Source organism: Haliaeetus albicilla, chromosome 10 (assembly GCF_947461875.1).
Source record: "Haliaeetus albicilla chromosome 10, bHalAlb1.1, whole genome shotgun sequence".
Lineage (NCBI taxonomy): Eukaryota > Metazoa > Chordata > Aves > Accipitriformes > Accipitridae > Haliaeetus > Haliaeetus albicilla.
In genome coordinates this window covers 41,573,147-41,597,928 of record NC_091492.1, presented here as the reverse complement: position 1 = coordinate 41,597,928, position 24,782 = coordinate 41,573,147, and the positions used below count along the sequence as shown (strand labels likewise).

At 43.7% G+C, this 24,782-nt stretch overlaps 1 long non-coding RNA gene across 1 annotated transcript; it reads left to right on the top strand.

Moving 5' to 3' along the window:
* LOC138687505 (uncharacterized) lies at positions 1 to 24,548 on the top strand. Its single transcript, XR_011326703.1, has 5 exons — positions 1 to 921; positions 10,955 to 10,992; positions 12,096 to 12,192; positions 12,975 to 13,085; positions 24,073 to 24,548. It is a non-coding gene; the product is annotated as an uncharacterized lncRNA (long non-coding RNA).
* The last annotated feature ends 234 nt before the right edge of the window (positions 24,549 to 24,782 follow it).

The window sequence follows — 24,782 nt, the reverse complement described above, 5'->3', positions numbered from 1 at the left end:
CAGCTAAACAAGACAGAATAAGGTTTCATGGCAGATGCCGTGTGATACATATGTTTCCTCTGTAATAAGCTCAGTCTCTTGGCTGACAAAATAGTAGATGTCCTTAGCCAACATCGTGAAAGCCGAAGGTGAAAACAGAGTGGTAGGAATCACGTGGCCTTATATTCCATGTCCAAGCATTAAATTCCCTCACAGCAACATAATTTTTTAAAAATCTTGTCCTAATTATCACAGCTCACATAGATACTGTCTAGGAACTATTGTACATAGAATTGGTCAGAACTACTTTGATAGTCTGGTTCCCATTGGAAAATGTAATTTTGGCAAAACTGAAATGGTTGAGGAAATCACAATGATTTGGCTCTTTTTTTGTCTTCAGAGGAATAATAGAGAGAAGAGCCTGACCTAGTTAAGCCATAGGTTTTATCTAAGTGTTCTTTTACTTTCCAAATGACTTTTTGCTTTTTTTTCTAGCAGTGTTTAGTTGTGTATAAGACGTTTCCAACATATTTCAGTGGGTCCAAAATGAAACTGTGCAGGGAATATTGAGATTTTGGGGGTTCTTTTCCAAAGCAAAACATAAGTAATTAATGAAAATACAAAATTATATACCAAATGGAACTTCCATTCTTTTCCTCATCCCAATGGTGCTGTTACACACGCAGACTGAGCCATGCACGGTTTACAAATATTCTGGAAGTAGTATTGCAGAAGGAGCAATCTGTTTCTCTCAGAAAGTTTTTCTTTTTCTTTACTCCTGACTATTCAGGTTTCCTTTGTCATCCTTCTTAAAGCAACAATTTCCCAAACACCAGAGCTGAGAGAACTATGTTGTCAACTTTCCACTCACCAGCGTAATGAACAGGATCCTGCGTTAACGGGCCCACAGGTCTGATTCAGCAAGGAAATTACTGTGTCCCTGTATCCTTTTAATTGTAGGTTTTAAAACCAAAGCATGGAGACGCACATAAATTATTACATTGTCATTTAATCTGGAGTCAGTCCAGTGTGAACCCTGAACGCCTGGAGCTGGTCCAGCTGAGTGGCAGGAACAAGGCTGAGAGTCCTAGTAAACACCACATGATTTCTGGTATTTGCAGGGCATCTGTTTTGCCTGCCCTTGCAGTACCTTTGTCTGGTCTGGAGAAGATCCTGGGTGACTGGTGATTTTATTACAGCCTGGCACATTTGAGGGTAAGCCATTCGGCTTGTCAGCCTGCTCCCAGAAGAAAAGCTTCAGTGAAAAAACCTTGCTCTGGGCTTTGAAATCTGAACTGCAGCCAATTCCAGCTGAGGGATGTGACAGTCTCCTTTTGCTGTGAAGTTGCCATCTGAACAATGACACTGTTGTGTGGTTTGAAAAGACAACAAGCAATGAAAAGGATAAGTGTCTGTCATGTATGTGACTGGGTAGATATCAGTTAGAAAGCAGTCCAGGCCCTCAGCCTTTCCTTAAATGGTGCACCTCAAAATCCACATTTAGAGTCATTTCGAGGGGACACATATGCATCCCAAGTTTTCTTTTTTTTCAGGCTCTGTTTTGCTAGACCATCTGGTCATGCTTCTGCTCCTTTGAAAGCTACACCTTATTAAATAGTCCTGGAAACTCAAGAAGAAAAGTCACAGGAGGGGAACTGGGAGGGACATTTCCGAGAGATGTGCTTTTCCTTAATGAAATAATAGTCTAAGAGGAGATCACAGCTTGTAACAACCAGTGAAATTCTGCTGCTAATACTCACTGCGAAACTTCTTCTTAGGGCTACGCTTCACAACCCAGAATCCAGCTGCATCGTGCACATGCTGCACAGCTCTCTTAAAAGTCAAACGGGCCACGGCACAGGGGTGAGCATTATTCTATATTCATCCAAATTACAACGTCTCATCTTTCGTTCTCAATTTGTTGGGACAAACAGCTCTCCTCTTATTTTTTGCCACTCCTGTAAGACCCCAGATGAAGTCAGTGCTAGTTTGTTCTGTGAAATGCTTGAATTTCACAAGACAGTGACTGGTGAGAGGAGGAGAGGGGGAGAGAGAGACTTGTAGCTGCTGTGTCCCTTTTGCAGATGGGGAGCTGAGGCCTGGAGACTGAACACTTTGCCCTGAGTCTGAAAAAGAGGTGGTGGCAGAATCAAGATAGCAACTCAACTCTTCTCTGTTCAAGACAGAAACACCTTTTTTTGGCCATTATTAAATACCGAGCCTGAAGTTTGGCTGAGAAATGATTGTTTTAAAGATCAATAGTATTAATGAAAGAAGTCCTGCTGTCCTTGGTTTTGCTCCTACGTAGTCATATTGCAGGGTGAGAACTTCTGTTTTCCCACCCAGGAACTTCAGTGCACCTCAGACATCTCAGATTTACTATTTATGAGTTTTTTGCTTGGACTCTTCATGCAGATTCAAGCACAGATACTGCTCCAAGAAGCTGAAATCCTGGGAGAATGTCTGAAGCATTGAAATCCCATGAGGACAAAACTATGTGCTGGACAAAGAGGGCATATCCAGGGATGCCAAAGACAAATAAAGCTCCAACAGAATTAGATAGTTATCCAAACTGTCAGTTACAGATTTAGAGTAACCCTGGCTTTTGGGTACCACACCTGTGAGGCGTTAGGGCTGATATTCAAGATTCCCATAGGAGCTGGGCATCTAAGTCTTTTTTGGGGGGTCTGGATATTGTGAAACTTGTGGCCTTATAGTGGACCTTGTATTTTCATCTTTATCCTGTGAAAAGCAAGTTGACTAACAAACTTCAGGAATTTACCATGTGCTTTGTTCTAGCGTAAAATATGATCATGCCCAAGCCAGGGATATAAAGCCCAACAGTCCTTTGAATTTATCTAAGTAATGGGCCTTACATGGAGAGTGAGAAAATCCACAATTACTTTTGCGTTCTCATAAGGAATAGAAATCCTTTAAATCTGGGGCCAGGGAAGTATAATTAGTGAAAATGGCTGCGTTACTTTAGAGCCAGGTTAAACCAAAACTACCAGCAAGGAGGTGCTTACGTTTCCCTATGGACACAGATTTTGGATGAAGTGAAACAGCACCCTGCTTGGGGTGACAGCTTGGTGTAACCCATTGGTGACCAGAAGGTAGAAATAGAGTAAAAGTAGTAGTTCACGTTTTCCCAAAAGAATAAGAAAACATTCAGATAAACAAATGTGTAACCCCAGACATGAAGACACCAGCTTCTCTTTTTCACTCTGCTGACCATTTATTGTATGGTTGTGGCAAGCCTCTTTACTAATCCTATCTGTTACGGGCTACAGATATTTTCATCTGTCCAACACTGCAGTGTTGTAAGAAGCAATAGAAATGCTATTTGCTATTTACTAGTAAAGAGTGCAGTGAAAAAGCTAGTGTTGCAAGATGAAGCATCCCTGTCAAGGCTACACCTCGTTCCAAGAGGCTGTCTATACCCATTTCCCATGGGTTAGGAGTATGCTATCGCAATTCTTCATGAGATCTTTCTTACACAAGCTACAAACCTTGTAACATCTTTCATTCCCTTTGTCCAGACTAAGAGCAGATGTTGGGAGAGGATCCAGGCCTGTGTATTACACTTAGAAGAGGCCATATGTATAAATCCCCCTTCTTTCTACAGCTGTAATATACAGTGTATGCACCTTATTATCAGAGAGAGATCCAGAGTACAGGGCAAGGTACAGGGTAACCAGAATAATGCAGGGTCTTAGGAGATTTCTCGCTGTTCAGAAAAGCTGAAAGAATTTTATGTGGATAGCCAAACTTGGGAGGAAAAGGGCAGGGGTGAGGAAGGAGGAACCACTTTAAGTATAAAAATGTCTGAAGGGAATAGGGAAGTGAGAGGTTTCAAGGCTATATGAGCTAGTGTCATATGCAAGGATAAGAGAGGCTTGATTTAGGCTAGAGACGAGCCAGCAGGCAAGGAATTTGCTCCAGACAGAGAGTCCTTAGTAGCATGCAGGATCTACGATAGCTAACAGTCATGTCAATAGGGTTTAAAAGGTGCTTCAGAGGAATTGGGAAGCAAAGACAAATAAGGTGGGTGGCTGAGGGAGGAATGGAAAGTCCAGTGGTTACTGAGTGAGGCTTGAGTGTGATGAAAATCCTGGCAGTGCTCCAGTACAAGATTTCCTATCACATTAATTATATTGCAACAGGCTCCAGGGCTTTCTGTGATACAGACTTTGTATATCAAAAATGCTACACAGACATCAGTGGTGGGGGTAATAAGATAAGCTTGCTGTGTTGTCTCCAAGCCTTCCACTAGGATGCCTTCAAAGATGAAGCCTGAGACTCCTTGGTGCTGTTCCCTTTGTGCACATGGGCAGAAAGTGAATGATTTATGGGGAACGAGGAATAATCAGCTCTTGGAAATGTCACGTTTCTCTCAAAAATTAACTCCATCCCCTTTCCTTTTGTTAAAATACATATGTTCTTGGATGGCATTTTTGTGACACTAAAAGGTGTTATTCGAAAAGCGTTTCTTGCTTCAAAAATGTGGTTACGTAAACCTAGATGAAGACACTGGGATTATTGTGATACTGTCACTGTTTGTTGTGGGCAGAACTCTTGGCAGGTATCTCATGAAATTTTATCTGTTCAAACCAGTAGGAACAGCAGCTGCCACTAGTGATCAGGGTTTACTACTACCTGGAACCCAAAAACCTAAAGAGAATAGATGGCAGCATCCATCAGATTTAGTCCTTAGCCCTGATTTGCATTAAACCCCAAGTACCTCCTGTGTTCATTTCTTCTTCTGTCCTAGCCAAAAGGATTGGCCTGAAATTCCTTCCAGGGACTGTCACCAGCTGTCTCCTATATTCTTGTGGACCTTGTTTTCCTTGTTGGGTAGTGATACCAGCTGGTCTGAGGGATGCTGATGTAAATGGGAATAGTAGCCTTCACTCCTTGCTTTTACAATGGATAGCTTGCTCTTTTCAGTTCTCCTCCCAGCCATGGGAAAGGGACAGAGGTGACGACTCTCTCTTTTTCCCCTCCAACAAGGAAGTTTTTCCCCTCCAACTGGGTGCACTGGATGGCAAATGCCCTTGCAACCGTGGAAGGATAGAAGATCAGCATGAAAGAAGTGTGGAAAGAGAAGTAGCAGCAGATCTAAATACCATCTTGAACTGCAGTGAAACAAAAGCAAAAGCCAAACAATATTGACAAAAAGGAAAGGAAAGAGGGAGGAGCTGCCCCAGCATGGTCTTGTAGTGGAGAAGAAGGGTCTGATGCTGTGTTTTCCAGTACTGACCATGCCTCAGTTGCTTTCTGTCACGTGGATATGAGGTAGATGATGCAGAGTGTCTCCAAATAATGCCTAAGTAACTTGGCTGGTTTTCCGTAATGGGGGAAGATGTGAGCGTAAAAGCCACCTTTCTCTGGAAAAGGGTGTCGTGCATGTAAGCCAGGGTTGCCTTATACCTAGGATGTGAAGATTGTAAGGCCCGGGTTTTCCTGAGACAATTGGTGTAGGAATGAGGTTGGGGTTTAAGCCTCCATTATCACTAAAGTGTGAGGGTGTACGCTGAGGGCAGAAAACCACTGGAGCTCTGTTTGTTGTGACCGCACCACTACCATTCTCCTTTGTGCTAGAGGCGAAGACTAAAGCTTTGTGCTGGCCAAGGAACTCCTTAAATCAGGAAATAGCCTTAGGAGGCTGATTCCAGATACTTTTTTTTTAACCAAAAGCGTATAAAAGAGATGAGAATCAGGTCCATTCTGGAGTACCCACCTGCCCCTCCCAGCCTTGTGACACATTGGCTGTAAAGATATGGAGCATCCTCTACTTCTGCCTCCTCTAGTATGGCCAAAGCAGAGTTAAGCTTCCTTGTCCCTCTCCCCCCCCCCCCCAAAAGTGCATTATGGGATTCTCTTTTCTGCCTCTCCCTCCTCTCTCCAGAGCTGTGTGTTTGAAATGATATCTATTTCTCTTTGTGACAGCACACCGTGACTGCTGCCTTGACATTCTCCCAAGCTGACATCCCGACCGGTATGACACTGATGCCTTTGGGCAGAAATCAGAGCCGGTTTGCTACATGCCTCTGTGTAGCCACGATGCCTGTAGCGCCTCTGAGAGCCCCCAGTGCCCTGTTGGGGAAATGGAGCGAGCACGTGGGCCCCAAATGAACTCCAAGAAGAGAGCAGGCATTATCCGCAGTGATCCTGCTACCCATTTTCAGTTTTAAGTGTTCACATCGACATGGTTTTTTCCTTCTTTTTTTTTTCTTTTCTCTTGCTTCTTTCCTTGTCTGTGAGAGGGTTGGTTTCCTGTTTCTCCCCTGGTTGCAGCGTCCTGGGGGAGCTGGGCTTTCGTGAGCTGGAAAAGGAGCGTACGAGCGTCTGATCAACCCTTATTAGTGTTGAGAAAGATCTAATAGTTCCTGGCTTCTGGGACCATTACCTGTCATTTAGTTTTATTAAGTCAGTGATGAGAAAGTTTAAAATTAAAGGCTTTGTAAATTGGATTCCAGTTTGAAAGGGAGGCACCTACCAGGAAGTTAGTGCCGAAGCTTGTTGATGGGCCTCTGGGAACAATACCAGACTTGAGCATTTATCTTCAGCTGCTTTGACAAAGATCCTGTGCCAAGGTGTGGAGGGGAGGTAGTTTGTGGCAAAGCCTCAAGGTATCCAGAAATCTTCAGCTATGTGAACCATATAATCCTTCCTTTGCCAGACTACTGATGTTCAGACCTCCAGCTACTGTTCAAGAGGAAGGGTGGTCTTCTGGTTGAGTCACTACCCAGTGCTGTGAGTTCTGATTCAGCTGAAATGATACCGGGCAAGTCATTTCATCTCCTCATGGTTCAATTCCTTATTTATAAGGAGGAGGAGCTAGTGTTAGTATTGATTTTTTTCTTACCTGTTGCCTGTTTTAGGTAGTCAGCTCTTTGGGACGGGTCTTGTGCTTACAACAAAAACTCCAACTCCTTGAGTCTTGAAGGCAAAAATAAAGACTTTTGTTAAGTCTGTAATGGAAAACAAGCAAAATGGATGAGCCACCTAGTTAAGAGAAGCATCTCATTCTTAGGGGTTGTAACATGGTAGTATTCTCTGCTTTTGAGACTTATCTTTGAATTAGCTGTCCAAACGCACTTGCAAATGAAATACCCCAATTGCAATAAAGCAATCCAGCTAACTAATTATGGTGTGACAAGGGAAGCTTAGGGGCCAATCACAGCAAAGAGCTGCTGTCACTTCTGTTTCCTCAGTTGAGTAAAAGTCTCATGGTGACATCGCTGTGATGAGAAGCAGCATGAACTAGTGGTTATAAGTACAGTCTGGGAATCAGAATTCTTGGTTATTGTGTCTCAGTGTGTCCTTGACTTGAGTGACATGGGAGAAGTCACCTGAGGTCAGAATTTTAAGGCTGACTCCTGCCCATCCTTGCATTGTTGAATACACAAATTGTGCTTACACAACTTTACATGAAGATTTAAGGTTCACACTTTGTCTCTGAAAGGGAGAGTACAGTACTCCACCAAAGCACAGGGCTTATCCAATTAAGAATAGATTGTGAAATTGTTTATCTCTTGAAGGCATAATGTACAAGAATTAAATAGAGATTCCCTTTAAAGTAATGGTTTCTTGGAAAAGTTTACCTCAGGTTCTCCCTGCGTAGCTTGGCATTTTTCATCTCCCTGTGCTTTGCCATTTTTGTCTGGGTTTAACAGGTAAGATCTGTAAACCCTTCAGGCTGGAAGGGATGCCCTCTGACCATCCCCTCTAACACTCACATTAGCCAAGCTTCAGATGTGAATCCTCACTTTAAGGAAGGTTCACCTCTAAAGAACCAGGACCAAAGTCTCCCACCAGACAAACAGTGAAAGATGAGTCTTTCACCTTCTCGCCCCGGAGAGCTTCCAAATCACGCAGGCAGGAAGTGGGATAATATACCCAGAGGAAACTGAGACATGGAGGGATACATAAGGAGGGGCAATACTTGTGCAGAGAGTAGGCACTGTGGGCAACCTTGGACCCAGAATTCCTGCAAAGTAAGACTAAGTATGTGTTAACTCCAGGCCTGTCTGTTCTGCCTGTCTCTCCATAGGCGTAGCAGTTCCTTGACTTCAGCTAATTACCACGTTCCCTTGAAGGAGGAGTGATGCCTCTCCCAAGTTTCTCTGCTAGCATCGTGAGAGAACTGATCTATGAGCTATTCAGTGGTTACTTACATCATTCTTGTGTTTCCAGCCATGTGACTTGACCGCAAGGCTTTCAGAAGGTAATCTGGGGAGATTTTATCAAATGTAAAATGTTCCTAGACATTACTGGAGCCATGATGTAATGAACCAAGGTTTTGTTCTTTAAATTCCACTTTGCTGAAAAACCACAGGCCCCAAAAAATTGTTCCAGAGAAGCTGAGGAGTTTTAAGAAGGAGGCTGAGATCTTGTGCTGGGCTGAGCCATTCTCTGCTGCAGTGCTAGGAGAAAGGGTTTCCAACTAAGTCCTGTGTTGCTGGCTTGGTAAGTTCTGGACTGCAACTCTGATACGGACTATAGCCTCTTCACAACAACCACTCCCTTGTTTCTGCTGCTGTCATGGGACGTGTTGCCAAAGGAGAAGGCAGCACGACCTGGCCTGCATTGTACCTCGCTACTCGCGAGTTTGTTGCGTGTTTGGAGCTTTGGTATTTGTTGTGATTGTGGCTGTTCCCATTTTTGTGAAGACAATTCCAGCTCAAAATCTTGCCTCAACAAACCTAAAAACATGGTCCCCTCATGTAACGCTGCTTTCTTAGTATCATCTGTGCTGGAGCTGAGAACCTAGTTTGCAGTATCTCCGTGCTTTGAAAGACTTTTAAAACCCTTTTTAGAGGGACAATGATTCCTGAGTCATGTGTCTGTGAAAGTCTTCCTGGCATATTTATATCTGCCAGACAAGGATGAGACTGTCCATGCTTTGATGCTTTGGATTTCAGTACCTGTTGAAATCCCCTGAACAAATGGTGCTATTAATTACGGGGCCTGGCTTTGATGAATGATGCATAGGGGACAACATTTCATTTTGTCTAGGGGGAGGTAAGCGGGATGGGGCGTTTCTGAGTGTTCGGTGATGCAGGAGAGGTCCTGGGTGTTGCCTGATCAAGGGGAAGTTGCTTCCTCTCTCTAGAGTGCTGTAAAGTCAGTGTCAAGTCACTGTGGCATCTGGGTTATGTCACCTTCTGATGGGGCTACCTCTTTATACATCAGATTTGCTCAGACAGAAACCAATGCAGCCCTTTACCTAAAAACCTTTTAGAACTACTCTGAGGGTTACCGATAACTTTGTCCTAAATGGCTTCTGCCTGCCTGAGGGCCTGCCGTGTCCCCAGGCCATTTTAACACTAGAGCAATGGGTTTGGGGTTCAGATTCTTATTCAGATATGTGAGATCGGGGAAGGCCATGGGGTGTTCTCGGGGAGGGCCCCAGGATCTTACCACTATTTCTTTCCCCACATCGTTTTGAAACTCCCAGATCAGTGAACAGGAGTCTTACAAAAGCTGTTTATATGACTAGGTTGTAAGAAAGGCTTGTTCCTGAAGTGGTGAAAAAAACTTTTTCTACAGCTGTGATTTAGTAGTTAGCCAAGTTAATTTCTTATTTACATGTATCATTATGTTTTGGTGCTGGGAGGTCATGTTTATTCTAAGAAGTTGAATTGGGTTTTGGCGCACCTGAAACTTCTGTTCTTTACAGACAACGCTACTTGTCATTTCAGTCTAATTAATTACAGCCATCTGAGAACATCTCTACCTGGTTTTCACAAAGGGGCTTCTGGACAGGGTAATGCAGTGTTAGGAAACTTTTCTTCTGAGACAAGCGGACTGCTCTCAGTAGCAGGACTACTAGGTAGTAGGTTTGTGAGATGCCAGCTGATGTGACTGGTGGAAAACAAGACCATTCAAAAGGGAGAGGAAAAGAAGGAAAGTCAGAAGACAGTGCCATTGAAACTAAGGATAATGGGAGGAGAATATTCACTCCTTTTAAAGCACCCAAAATGACAAGGAACAAACTGGAGTGTGTGATGTTCTCTTGTGGCCAAAAGGAGTCCTAGCAAAGACAGAAGGCTTGATTTCTTTTAACTGAGTTTAGGTGTTTACACTGTAGATGTTTATGTGATTTAATCATCCATATTCCAGTTTTCACTTCAGGATAATCTGAACCATGCCTTGGAAATTTATATTTCTTATTATTGACTGTAAAAGTTTCCTAATGATACTGGCTCAGGTGAAGAAATCTATACTGCATCCATCTACCTTTGTCAGAATTAGACCCAAGGTGTCAGGGAAAGAGAGTAAGTGTCAGGATCCGAGTGAGGGAGACCTCACTGCAGTAACAGGGCAAAAGCTTGTTCAACAGATATGGAGGTACGGGGTAGAAGTAAGTCTTGGGAAGGCAGGTAGATCTCAGCTGGAGCAGCAAAGGCACATTTGGGGAAGTAGAAGTTTGAGAGTGAATGTCAAGTGAACAGGAAATGCACAGAGGAGAACAGAACTGGGAAAGAGAAAGGGGTTTCATATTTATTCCGGTTTAGAACAAGCACATGGTTATTCAAAACAAGAAAAAGAAGTTCAATAAACCAGTGCTGATGGCACGTGGCTGTGAGGTGGGAAACCAAAGTTCAGGTCTCTACCTTATTCATACCACGGACTAGAACCAGAGTCTTCCACGCTGGGTCTGAGTGAACTAGTTCAGATACAATGGATGGCTGGGAGGGGCTTTTGTAGCTTGTCTTCCTGGAACCATTCAGTTTTGTATACATAATTAAATACTTGCAAGTAGTATGAAACTCTGGATACCCCACATTACACGTGGGAACCCTAAAAACGAGACACGGAGTCGGGTGGCGGAAGAAATTCCATGCAGGTCCTGAGAACATACTCTTTTCGAAACTCTTACGTTCTTTTTGTGAGAAATTTCAGTTTAATTTACTTGACCTTTCCCAATGAAATTGCACTGAAAAATTTCCTGAACAGCTCTCATAAGGAGGCTTTGGAGTCAGGAGGGCCAGAAGAACCCTTCAGGTAATAAGTTTAAAACAAATAAAAGGAAATATGTTGTGACATGAGTGGCTAAATAGATTGCAGAAGTCAGTGCCAAGGAATACGATGGCCGAAGGCACAAATGTGTTCAAAGAACATTTAGATGTGTAAATGGAGGGTGGCTCCATTGATGGCTATGCTAGCCACCTGATGTAGGAAGTCTTTAAGCAGATTACTAAAATGATAGCCAGGTATAACAGGGAAAGATCAGTCATAGGAGGACCTGTTTTTTGTATTCTCCCTTAAGCAGTTGGCCCATGCCTTCTGGGAGAGACCAGGTACCGAACTAGATTGATTTTTGGTCTGACGCAGTATGGCATTTCTTATTCTTGTTCTAAGTACTTCTGCATCTTCTTGCCCTTGTGACAGTACTGGGAGATTACACTGGTCTTTGGTCAGTCTAGTGTGTATGCCTGCTTTTGTGTCCTGTCTGCATACATTGACATGTAGGATATGTCTGTGATGCCACTACATGTTAGTGGTCAGACACCATTTCTACATACACGTAAGATTAAGAGGATATTACCTTTGTGCCTTGTTTTTCACAGGGCTTACGATGGCCCAGACTAGGCACTCTTGCTTTTGTTAGTGCTTCCCAGCTTCCAAAAATACAGAGCAGGGCATAAATTCCAGAAATGTGTTTTCTAAATAGACTAAGAAGCTGAGAATTAAAGACAAGTGTGAACTCTCTTCCAGCTCCTTCTGTCATTTGGGCATGCTCGTGCCACGTGTCAGTACAAACTGTTGAGACGTCTGGAATGGGTTCATGTGAGTCCGTGGGTTTTGAATCATTTTGCGTGGGAAATCCCTCAGTATTCTGCTCATTCCGCTGACGGGCAGCTCATGCCTCTGCATGACAAAATAGAGACAGAGCCTTTGCAAAGCATAATGAAGGAGGATGTTCTGATTGTGATCCAAAAGTGTTCTCACAATAACATCATCTGACTAGTTTAGCCCTTCAGATGGGGCAGGCTCTCACATCTAGCACAGAGATATGATGTACAAACATCCAGAAATCATTTCTTTGTTAGTTCAAGGCAAAACCTGCTCCCATCCTCCTCAGTTTTACATGTGTTTAATTCCAGTGATCCAGTTTCTGTGTGGCATTAACCATCACCACACCTGAGTCTTCCCAGCTGAGGATCTATTTCATACCCTTCAGCTGAAAGACGCCTGACTTAGGTGAGTACACACCTGCAGTCTCAGCCTGAGCAAGACATTTAAACATATTCTTGGCTGAAATTGGGCCTAAGAGTGGGTGAAACTTGGCACTGAGGGGGCACATGAAGTGAATGGCCTGTGAAAAACATTTTAAAAGTAGGTAGGGTATAAACTTGGAGCCAATGTTTACTACATTTTTATGTGGTTATAGGGCAGTTGTCTGACCTCCTCACCTAATTTGCAAATAATCTTGTCAGGACAAATTAGTCCATGCTGAGCCTGTGCTGTTGAGACTAGATGGTTATCAGGACCTGCACTAGTGAATTTTAAGGTAGTTCTGGTATCTCTGCAGTATAGTGGAGTCACAGTGGTAGTGACTGGAGTGCAGAGATACACTATACACAAAAAACCTCTTCTGCAGAAACCTGGAATTAATGGTCTTCCTGTATGGTTTCTTTCAGGCCATTTTTGCTACAGGGGTGAGTGTTGAAAATAAAGACCTAAACTACATTTGAAACTGCAGCTCTGAACACTGTGAATTGCTTAATTCGTCTTAATAGAGTTGTTCACTCTGAACCCAAAAAGCTTTTAGTTGAGATTTAGCCTGTGGTTTGATATTACAAATTGCTTGGTGGTAACATTGGTTTAAGACATTGTTGTCTCCTGGACTCTTGTTCTTGCTGCTCTGCTGGCACAACTATTCCTGTGGTTGGGAACCAGACGGGAGGAGCCATCCAACTTGGGGGGGAGGGATGTTTAGTGTGTGTGTGTGTGTGTTAGTTTGTTTGTTTGTTTGTTTAAAGCAGGAAAAGTTCCTCCCTCTGGTTCAGCGCCTGGTCACACAGTTTTCCTGGCACAAATGAGTGGAAAGAGCACTTTGGCATGGAGCAGAAACGAGCAACAGAGGGTGAAAGGTGAGCAGCAATTACTGATTCTGGTAATGCCACAGTGTACTTTTTAGTATCAGACCGTGATCTGGAACTGATCTCAACATGTGAAAAATGCTCAAATACCTTTAAAATTGTTGGTCTTAATCTTCGTTTTTGGGTGTCTTGGCAGACACTTCCAATTTGTGTCCTTATCTCACAGTCTCCAGACGTCTTCAAAGGCTTTTCCAGCTTCTTGTGTTTTGCAGGTTCAAAACCCTGCAGCCCACTGGTATTGAAAATGTGTGAATGAACAAAATACTTGGAGTTGAATGACAGCGTAAGTATCAGTTGTTACTGCAAGGAATGTTTCCTTCATTTCCATAATGAGTTCATTGAGAAAGAACCCATTTTAATATAAATGAAAGCAGGGTTTCCACGGTGACTTTCTCAAATTTAGAAGATCTTGTCATTTAAATCCAGTTTGCCGTGGAACGTAAAGGTCATTTGCTATATACCACATCAAACCATCTGAGTCCAGAGGTACCACAAAGAATATGGTGAGGTGCCTGGAAAACCAACAAAAATCTATAAAAAGAACAGACTTTCAAGGCATTAGAAAGTGAGAGATTCATCTCATTGAAAGTTTGCCACCCTGCTCCCAGAAATGCAGTTGTCTGATAAATAAATTCCCCACAAACGTTAAAAAAACAAGGAAACCCAGAACAGTGGAATACCCAAATGATTTGGTTAAAGAAATGTTTGTTTTGTTTAATGAATTATGATGGTTTTGATGAAATTTCCATTTGCAAATTTGAGTTGTACTTGACAGGAGAAAATTTGTATCTCCAAAGCCTGTGAAAAAAATGTCTGTCTGCCTTTTGTCCATCTGTCTCTCCATCCACAGAACAAAATTCAAATAGTTTCCAAACAGCATCTGGCATACATGCTGAAAGTGAAACTTAACAAAGTCTCTTTGGCTATAAATAGCCATATATCCAAATATTACAGCGCACTGACACAGCTTGAAATCTCAGATCTGTCCATTGATTAACATACCTCATTAACGGAACTGCTGGGCCCTGAAATGTGGAGTTTGCTACGGAGTTCACTGGGAAACTCGTGCTAGCAGCCCGTGTCTGTGTGTGACGGGCTGGGAACCCCTTTTCCCTTTCTGTCCTTTTACTGCATTGCCCAATACTGTGAAAAAGAAAGAGAGGGCGAAAGGAATTTCTGCTTTGATTTCTTTGCAGCGACATTCAGACAGAAGCAGCTCAAGGGAATCCTGCACAGCAGAGGTTAATGTGACCCACATATAATTGTGTGAAAAGATGCCACTCTGCGCCTTTGTCAAAGAGGCTTCTTGTTACAACCCAAGCTATCTAGTCCCCAGCCCCTTCAGCAAAGCACAGTTTTCTTGCATTAAATCACCACTGCCCTCTTGCCAGCTGCTTAGAGTTTGCACATTATACGGAGGAGATATGTAATATATATTTATATATTTTTAAAATGTGACAGATTGTCTTGTAACATATGTAGTATTGCCTTGAAATGAACTACGTCCATGTGATGGCCGAGCCAGCAGACCGTGTGTGTGTGCGTGTGCACGCGCGTGTGGTTTGTATTTTTTTCCTTCTGTTGGAAATCTGAGAGGCTGGGACACTTGAGCTTTTCATGTTGCTTCCCTCTGAAATATTCATGACGAGTTGACGACCTTGATTCTTTGATACCTGCCATTTATTTATGTGCCACTGACGATAACTGCTGCTAAGTACATATGTCAGTGACATGGTTGAGTGAGTTGGATGATAAGAAGAGGGAGGGCATCTGAGGGATGTGTGTGCTGGAATAAGATTACTTTATAAACTCTGAGGGCATTTTAGGAGACTGCCATGCCATCTTATTCACCCCACTTTGTTGTTCTGACTAAAGCCTGTTTTCTTTGCTTCTTCTCCAGCTTTTTCTTCCGACTTGGAAATCTGCTAGTTCGCTGCTGCTTTTCTTAAAGATGATCATTGGCTCATTATCAAGTGAATTGCTAATGAAGTAGTTGGTTAAGCTTGCATTTAAAAAAAAGAGATGGGAGTCTGGGCAGACCCAAGGAATTCTTCTCAAGCGAGAAACAGATCCTTATTGAAATGGACTCCAGGGAGTTGGTTAGATGATCAGGGGCATTTTGGTGCTCTGTAAAGGCAAGGAAAAATGAAGGTAGAGCAAAGGAAGATAAAAAGAAGAGTAGGTAAGCAGGTAAGCACCAGTATCACATACAACCATGTAAATGTGAAATTTAAGCCAGCAAATCTCATTGCTTTTGAGTGATCCCATTCTTTGGAAGGATTGTAACCTGCAAGGCATCAGGCATAAGGTTTTGAGGGTGGGGGTAAATATGTTAACAGGAAGGGTTACAGAAGTGATGAAATAATGAAATATACAGGGAAACAGTTCCTGAGTGAAAACTAAATGAAGTCCAACATGAACCAGTCTTCACTGTGGTTGGCAAAGTGTAAAGACATAGAGAGTTAAAGAGACATCGCTGGATCAAGGAGTAAATGTGGTTCCTTTTGGCTGCGAATTATTCCATGGGCTTTCAGAGACATAACTAGTGTCAGGACCTGGATGCATCCTACTTAGCTTAAGTTGTTTAGCTGAAGGACGTGACTAGGAGCCCCGCTGTCCTGGGCTGACTTACTTGCTCTAGGTATGCCCTATGCTTTCTGCAGTGATGATAAAGGGAGTGAAGGGTGGTGCTTTCCTGACTCAGATACCCTAGTTCAAGCTGGAATTTGGATGGGAATTAGAAAGGTCAAACGGAGGCAGTTAGTCACCTACTGTTAGGTGCTGAAGAGGGGACTCTGATGGGTAGATGTATTGACAGAGCTTTCCTTCACCTAAACTGTGAAGTGAGGGAAGCCAGAGAAGGGAAGACGATGGAGCAAAGACAATGGAGCAGAACCTCTCCCACGGATGCACTTCTCACTGTATTTCTTACAGAAAACTGCAGCGCTGTCTCTTTTTTGGGCTATCGTTTCTCCCTTTCAGAAGTCTCAGTAACTACACATCTATATTGCAGTGTACATTCTCCTGAAGATAATTTTCCTTCTCTGTAAGAAAATATGCGGAAAAGAAAGAGGACACAAGGGTGGAATTAAAATTGAAAAGGCCTAAGAGGCTTCTGCGTATGCTTCTTGAACTGCAGATGTTCTAGAGAGGCAGGAGATAAGGTGGCTTAGGGAATGCAGCTGAGTCCAGAGAGGCATTTATTTAAGATTGATATCGAACCTTGGAATTGCAAGTGGGAGGCTTTTCTGAGGAAGGAACAGGATGTTGCCAGGAGGGAGGGAGGCTGGCTAGGATGATTTATTGTAAGAGGTCAGTAGCAGGAAGTCACTGGAGATATGCGATGGTCTAAAACGCAGGCCAAGGAACCCGGGTGAGGACACTGTTTTATGCGCTGAGATTCTGGCTCCTGAAAATAGGGCCAACAAAATGACTGGGTGGTCTAATTTAGGGTCATCCTTGGTGGTCCTGCATACATGTGTTTTGGTCAGCTTTCTTGTCCGCGCGTGTGTCTGTGCACGATGACCCATCCTGCTCTGGGGTCTGTTACGCAGGCTTGTACCATTAAAAAGAAATTCACTGCACTTGGAAGAGAGATTTCAGGCCTTTCTTAGGGCAAGAAGTCATTTGGTGCTTACACAGATAATTGTGCACATAGGGGTATGAAGTAGCCGTATTTATCATTAGGCTCTACTCCCTGCAATAGGAAAATTCCTTGTGACACAAGAAATTAAGACTGGCAAGAGAAGAGGAGTCACAGCCGGGAATGACCTTTCAGGCCATAAACAGAATTGGAAAGTTCAGCTGGATGTAAAGCTTTAACTAGCTGTCAATCTGAAATCTGCAGCTCCATGCCAATGTAATGGCCCATTGATCTTGAGCAGGACTACTGCAGGCATCAGTGCTTTTTGATACTGGTGACTATAAATAAATTATTGATTATTAGGCACAGCCACCTTCTGTCTAACCTACTGCTGAGTGTCATTTCTATGTATTTTGCTGTCCTGTCTTCTGACCCATTCAAACCTGGAGTCCTCTTGTGTCAGGAACAGTTGTCCTTCCTGAGAAGACAGATGCTGTCACAGAGAACCCTCAAGTCAAACAGGCAGGAGCGTGAAAGAGGGGATTTAGGCTCCCTGGGAAATGCAGCATGGTTGAGAGGGCAGCAGTGCTTTGGAGTGAATGGGAGGGTGCCCTTCGACTTCAGATGACCTTAAATGACTTGTCGAAAGTCACACAGAAAAGTCAGTGCTTGGGTACAGGACTATGTTCATATCTTCTTCATAAGGGTGAATATCTAGACAATTCTCCAGTATCCCTGTTCAGCTTCCCATTATTGCAGACTTGGCTGTGTTGTGGTTTTTTTCAGTGCATTCAAACCCTACTGCTGTGCTTTCGTTTCTTTCTGCAGCTATTCTGGCTGTCCCTGCTGATAATAGTTCAGATTAGATCTGCACAAGGGGGTAACATCTGAGCTTTTAATGCTGTCCTTTTATCTAATGTCCTCCAGCTCGTGGTCCTCCTGTTGTCCCTGCACAGCTTGGTATGCGGTGATGTTCACTCTCCTGCTTGCACTCAGTGAATGATTTATCATGTGTTATCAGTAGGACTCTGTACAGTGTCCAGGGACGATGTTTTCTTCCATCTGGTTCCAAGCTGGTGGAACACCCTTCCATATGGTTTTCACATGTGGTTCTCCTAGTACCTCCTTTCTATTTTTTCCCTCTGGATTCATCATTATGCAGTTTGTCTAACAAGTACACTTTGTTTCACTTTATAAATTAATCACATGCATGAATTAAAACTTCAGCAAATGTGGCTATTTCTTAAATGACAGAGGAAACCTTCACAGCTGGCTGAATCTATCTTCTGGAAGAAACATCCAGTCCCGTGACATACTGGAAATTAACTGCTGCAGTGTTTCACGCCACTCTTCAGTCAGATATGAGCCTATGGCTTGTTCTGGAAGAACCTTACAATGCGTGGGAAAGTGTTTTAGTTCTGTTCTGTATTAATGAAGGTGCCGGTTGCAGTTATAGGTTCATGACGCGGGCAGGACAGAGACCACAGAAACATCTTTTCATGTAAATCATCTTGAGACACAGACAGTGATTCACAATGACTTGATATTGGGCACTCCAAGAGAAACAGCTTCGTCTCACCAGTCTTCTGAGTGTTCCAACCTGCAAAAGGGCTCCTCTGTCAGAATCACTTGCTGCTGGACTTGCTGGTCTTTGCAGATAACTTTTTTCTGTAGTCTTTGTTGGTTTTATGTTGTTAGACCTGGTAACACACTTCTATCTTATCTGGCTTTTTCTCTTCTTTGCTCTCCGTGTTGTTTGCTATTCCAGAATAAATACGCACACCGCCTGCCCCTGGAGGCCGGTGCACTGTGTTCCTCCCCCGAGAGCGTGCAAATATTTGCACCACACCAGTCTCTGAGCCCCGAGACGTGAGCGGCGACACGAGGAGGTGCAGCAGAGGGCAGGGGTGGAAGGCCGGAGGGTGTGAAACTAGCACATGGCAGCCAGTGCGGTTGGCTTGGAGCGTTGAGCAAGCGATTGCCTTGTCTTCAGAGCAACAGGAAAAAGGGGACTTTGGGGGTCTACGTGTAAATGTGCACACCTGCGTGAGTTTGTGGCAAGGTTTGTATGTGCGGCACAGCTGGACTTCAGCTAGCAAATGTATGCGTGTAGCAGGTTCTTAGGAGCAGCAATGGGGATGGTCCTCCAAGCTAAGTGCCATTTTCTGGCTTTATCCATCTTACTTCCAGGCTCCTGCGTTTCAAAATAGCGCATATATAGCGTGGGTAGGCTTTTGTGTTTCTGTGTGTTTGTAATATGTGTGGGCATGTTGGTGTACAGGGGTGCATGTACTATCTGTGTGAATTGGCGAGGTTAGACACTTTGTCTTGAGTTTTCTTACCTTGCAGGTGCACCTTGTATCTGTTGAGGATTCAGACCTTATCCTTTCACAGAAGGGATGGTGGAGCCAGAAGAATACCCAAGATGGGTAGTGTCTTTAGGCCTTTCTATCCCATTCAGTTTCTCATTGGGAAGAAGCAGTCTTTCCTCAGTTTTGCAAGAGGACACTCTTCACTTGAATCCTTTTCCCCACTGCCTGTGGTGTGCTCATGTGTTTCAGAAGCTGCTTCATCTTCAGAAAATCCTGCTTCTGAAGTGACTGGCATCTTAGAGCTGCTTCTTATTGCAGAGTTATGTGGAATATCAGCCGTACTTTACGCCCCATTCATAAGGAGAGGATCTTAAGTAGCTCACGGTGGTGGTGCCTGTCCAAAGAGAAATAAGCCATTGCTAGAGCTAGTGCAGCCATCGCACCACGGAGCATGTTAAGCAGTTAATTTTGTAAACTGTTGAGGCCAATGTAAGCCAGTATTCTCACCAGAAAAAGATACTTCCACTTTTCCTCCTTTCTTTAGCTGCTGCTTTTCCTTGCTTTCTCCTCCCTTGATAGCACAGACGTTCTTACAGCTCCGTGATGAAGTCCCCAAAAATCTCAGAAAGGAATTATGGTTGGTTTTACCTTAGATCTGTTCCCTAATTCACTTCATTGTGGAAAGCATGTTTGTGCAACAGCGGTGTTCATTCGTGGTGGTGTCACTCTTCACCTGTGGGCATACGCAGGAGGAGAAGCAGGAGGGTAGGTACTACTGGTGTATTAGTGTACTAGACATGTGCTATTTCGCCCTTTAAGGGCACCTCCCCACTGTCTCCCTTGTTGACTCCCCGCATGTCCTCCCATCTCTCTCACCTCACTTAGCCTCTTTGATTTGGAGCCGCCGCTGGGTTGGCCGAGAGGCTTTCTTTTTTGTTGGTTTTGGGGGTTTTGTTGTTTGCTCACTGTTGCCTTTTTCCAGTTTGAAGTTTGCCGCCTCCTGGCCTCTGGGCCAGTGACCCTTCTGCGAGCTGTCGGGCCGTGCAGCGCACACTGCGTTATCATCAGGGAGGCTGTTTCATTTCCATCTGGGGCTTTTGGTCTGGATTGGATCCATCGTGCCGGCAGGGCTGATTGATGGCCTTATTGACAATCAGGTTGACCCTTGTTCAGCAGGCTGACATGCTCCGTATTTCACAGGCTGGCATTTGATGCGTATCAAAGAGGTGGTCAGGTCATCAGAACAGCCAATTAAAACGATAAAGAGGGAGGAGTGGAAGATGAGGTTTTAACTCTTTCCAGTCTATCATAAACATCTTTATGAAGTGGAGGTATTTTTTTCTGCCAAAACGAGGGCTGGGAGGGAGGTGAAAACAAAGATCCATCTCTATAAAATTTATCTGTGGGAGCTCTTTAAAAATTGAGTAAGCAGAGATCAGGAAAAAATTAACTGTCTATATAGTTGTCAGTCATTTAGAGTCTGGAATGAGACTGGATCAATTGCCTTCCATTTCAATTTTTTTTTTTTCTTTTTTTTCTGAACAGCATGTTATAAAGGAGACCATGAAATTCAGCATAGGTTAATGAATATATAATAATAATCTCAAACTCAAACACTGCTTGGAAGACAAGAATTTTGTATCCTCGCTGTTATTACCTGACAAGGAGAAAGGCACTCCCATTACAGTTGCTGATAGCTGACAGCTGGCAGAAGGTAATAAATTTAGGAGTTACTTAGCATCAGCTTCTGAATAATGGTATCAGAAGAACATGCTCTTCACATGAGGAACCTAACGAGGGAGAAGTGCTAGAGCCAGGAATTAAGAGTACCACTGGGACCACGGGTAATAAAAGGTCTATCATCTGTCAATGGCTGATGTTCATACCAGTGCAGGGTCAGTCACAGTTGCTTCAGTGTTACTTTGGGGGCTGTGTTTTAAGGTAATGCAGCCTTTCCTAAGATGCCGGCAAAAATGTGCTAGATCCCAGACTTTTTTGACTGCTGAGCTTTAGACCACACTTGCACCGAAGTTTCCAGGTATCAGTTTTAATGGATATGCTAACAAAATAAAGCTTGGATCAGGGTTAAGTGTAGAAAGGTTACTTTTTGAACAGTTCACCCCACCCAGACTCAATTCCTGGTTCAGACACAGAATTTCAGGGTGGCTTCATCTGTGCTGTACTTCAGTTTCCAGCCTATAAAAGGGGGAACAACTACCTTGTTTTCCCAAGAACATTAAAATCTATGAAACACAATAAAGCTAAGAACTATCTTGGTGTCTGAATAAGGGAAGGAAAAAGAAATGCCCCTACCCCTGCAGAAGATAACACGCTATTCTTGCAGTGCAGCATACACTCCTCAAAGATCTTTCTTCACCTGCTTGTACTTGTTCAGTTTTTGCTTTAATATTGTAATCTAACTAATGCAAAGACATTGAATCCATTTTCTGACTGTTGGGTAAATGATGGTTAAGTGTCAGGAGATTTATTTAATTGTCTAGCTATTAAAAAAAAGGTAGGTCTGCTGAGTGAAAGCTTTTATGCTTTTAAATGAGGTATTGTTGTGATTAGAGTTTAAACAGCAATGATTTCCTAAAAAGTGCATTGGCAATAATCACTGGCTTGTTTGATTGTCCACATAACTGTACCACCCTCGCTGCCAAGAAACTCATCTGAACCACCAATGATAATAATAGCTATTTTTTTCCATTAAGTGTGCAGCAGATATAATATTCAGGGACAGGAACATCTTCATTAGGCAGTACGGAAAGTGAACACATTGTCCACAAATCAGCCTCAAGAATAATGGACTAGAGAGACTTCAGAGGTGAGGGATGGAGGTTGTGGGGGTGGGAAAGGGGCTTAAAGCTTCATGAACCACATACAGAGAGGATTTTAGTGGGATACGGGCAATTGATTCCCTTAAGTGTCTTTGAAGAGGCTGGTCTAGGGGTGGAGAAACTCCAGATGACTCATTATAATACTGCTTAGTCTCGTCACAATGTCTCAATGATCATTTTACCCTTTTCTATTTCTTTAATTAAAAAAGCCAAGAATACAAGGCTAATTCATCTGGCATAATCAAAAACAACAGCACAGTGATGACAGGTTTCTGAGGTGAGTTGATGACCTGCAGGTGAGAATACGGCTGCCCTTCAGGTTTGCCTGGACGTCTCAGAGACTGCTGAAAATCCTAGACATCTGCGAAATGCAAACCAGCCAAACTCTTTCTTTATTAATTTTTCCATGGGAAATCCATTTCCCAAGTGAATGCCAGTTCCCAGCTAGCTCTTGTCCCAGAAATCCATTCTGTGCTGGAAGTGCAGCTCAGGGCGAGTCTTTGCCAGAGCATTTGCTGCTTGGGGGGTGTAAAGGGCCTGGCCTCTAGAAAACCACCTGTACCCAAGGGCAAAGAGAGAGATTCTTCTCTGGCCTTCATGTCTTTCCTTTCTTAATTTCACATTCACTAATACATTTAGGCACCAAGAGCTACTGGTTCCAGGTGTCACGCCTGTGTAGGATTAAGGCTGACATTTGCCCTGAGACTCAAGCAGGAATACTAGTTTCCCATTTCTCATTGCCACCCCCCGCCTCGGAAATCACAGGCAGGGCCAGCAAGGAGATCCAGTTTGTCTCTCTCTCAACACACTACGCCAGCAAGTGAAGGGCTATGCATGAGCAGGGCTAAGCTCCTTTTTCCTCCTCCTCCTTGCCCTCGTCAGTCCTAAGTGCCATTTAGCAACGTTAGCTGCCTGCTCCTCTCGGTTGGACACCGATTACTCCCTGTTGGAGAGCTGTCAGTAAGGGGAAAGCCATACATCGCGGTGGGAAGTAATCTCACTCGGCAGGGGGGCACCTCTTCCCAGCCAAAACAATGCGACTTTGACAGGCATGATGTATTTATTATCTTCTAGGTGCAGAAATGCTGCCACAGCAGGCAGCAGGGTTGTGGGGGAGGATGCTACTGATGACTTGGAAGAGAAAGCGAGGAGAAGTATGAAGTGCCAAGGAGTTGTCTGCAGACAGCTGATGGCAGGGTGCGGGAGTGGATAAGGGGAAAGCAGGGTACAAAGGAAAAGACTGTTGTGAAAAGGCAATTCCTTTTACTCGTGCTTAACTCATCTCCTGAACTCAAGGGACTCAAGAGGGCTGAGAAAAAAGCAAACAACCAGTGAGAAAACAGAGAGGTTACAGCCCAGATAGGGCACGGTATCCGTGCCAGGCTGAGCCATCTGGGGGTTGTTTTAGAGAGTTGTCACCTTAGTGAGAAACATGAATCACTGCCTCTTGTACTCCTTGTGCTTCTGGGCTTGGCTCCCCTTTGGTTTTATACCGTGATCTGGGAGGGTTTCACACAAGTGCCGTCTGTCAGGTGGTTTTGCCAGCCCCAGCTTGGGTCCATTTTGCCTCTGCAAAGCATCAAAGGACATTTTGACTATAAGGAAAAGCAGTCGGGATCTTTCAGGGGCAGAATTACGTTACATCCTCAGCAGCTCTGCCAGTTCATAGGCTTCATGAAATTTAAACTCAGCATAGTTACCTGGTTTGAACTGCTGGGTAACAACAAGGGTTGATCAGGAACCTGTGCTTTTGAAAGACAGCTGGCTAATCTGGCTTTTCAGTGACAGGCAATCCATTTCTTTTACTCTGTGTTACCAAGAGTGAAATCCCCTTACAGAAATCTAGAAATTTCTCTAGGTAAAAGTTCCCTGGACGTGCCCAGGTGTCTTCCCTTGGCAGCAATTAAGTAAAAATTGCCAAAGCCTGAGTGCACCAATAGGGCCTTGCTGCCCTGAACAGCTTCACCTGTGCCCCCCAACCCCCAGCCTCTGCTCCTTGGTCCAGGAGCTGTATTTAAGCTCAGTCCCTCAGCCTTGCTCTTTTTTGTAAGCTTGGCTTCTTGTGGATTTTTGCTTTGTGGCTCCTGTGGAGGATTCAAGTTCAGTAGTTATATGCTGGGACTCAAATCCTATATTTCTGCAACTAGGGTGTGTTATCTGGTGTTTATGCTGTTTTGAGAGGGAAAGAAGCTAACCTGTGCTGATAAGTGAAAAGTAACCTATTGTTCTCCCTCTATTGCAAGTGGGAAGCATACAAGTGACTGCAGAATCTCCTTAAAGGATGAGGAAAGTGTTTCCTGTGTCGTGAGGAAAACTCACTGTGGGGTGAGGTTGCTTTTACTGAAGTCTGCTCATTGACTGGCTGAAATAAACTGCCTGCTTCAAAGCCACCTTTGCTGCAAAGGACCCTGGAGAAACAGGAGTGACCAGAAGGGATGGAAGAAAAGGTACTGTCTGCTCCTGACTGTGAGTAAGTGAACTTCATGTGTGGTTGGGAATATGGTGTGCAGAGACTGATATAAGAAATGTATGTTGTGAGTAGCAGAGTTGCGGAATGGTACCTCATCAGAGCGGTGTTAGAGTTTCCCAGGTGGATGGGGCAGTGGATGTGTTAAGAGCTACCTGGCTCTTCTGAGAAACTTCCCTTCAGAAAAATGTTGGAGCTTGGTAGCTTGTAAACATTGAAAGATGTGCACCTGATTCTGGTTGGAGCATGGCTGAAGAGAAGGTGCATGAGGACCTGTTTCATTTGTGTTGAGCTTTTATTTTTGTTGTCTTGAAATTGATTGTTTGCTTGTTTTTTCTGGACAAATGTGGAGTGCGGGTCAAGTCTTCTCTTGGCTGAAGAGAGGCCAGATGTGTTAATGTCTGTATGTTAGACTTAAATTCTCAAAAGTTACCTTAAAGTGCTGAGATTCTTTTGGTAGTTCACCAAATCATGCTCAGGTGGAGA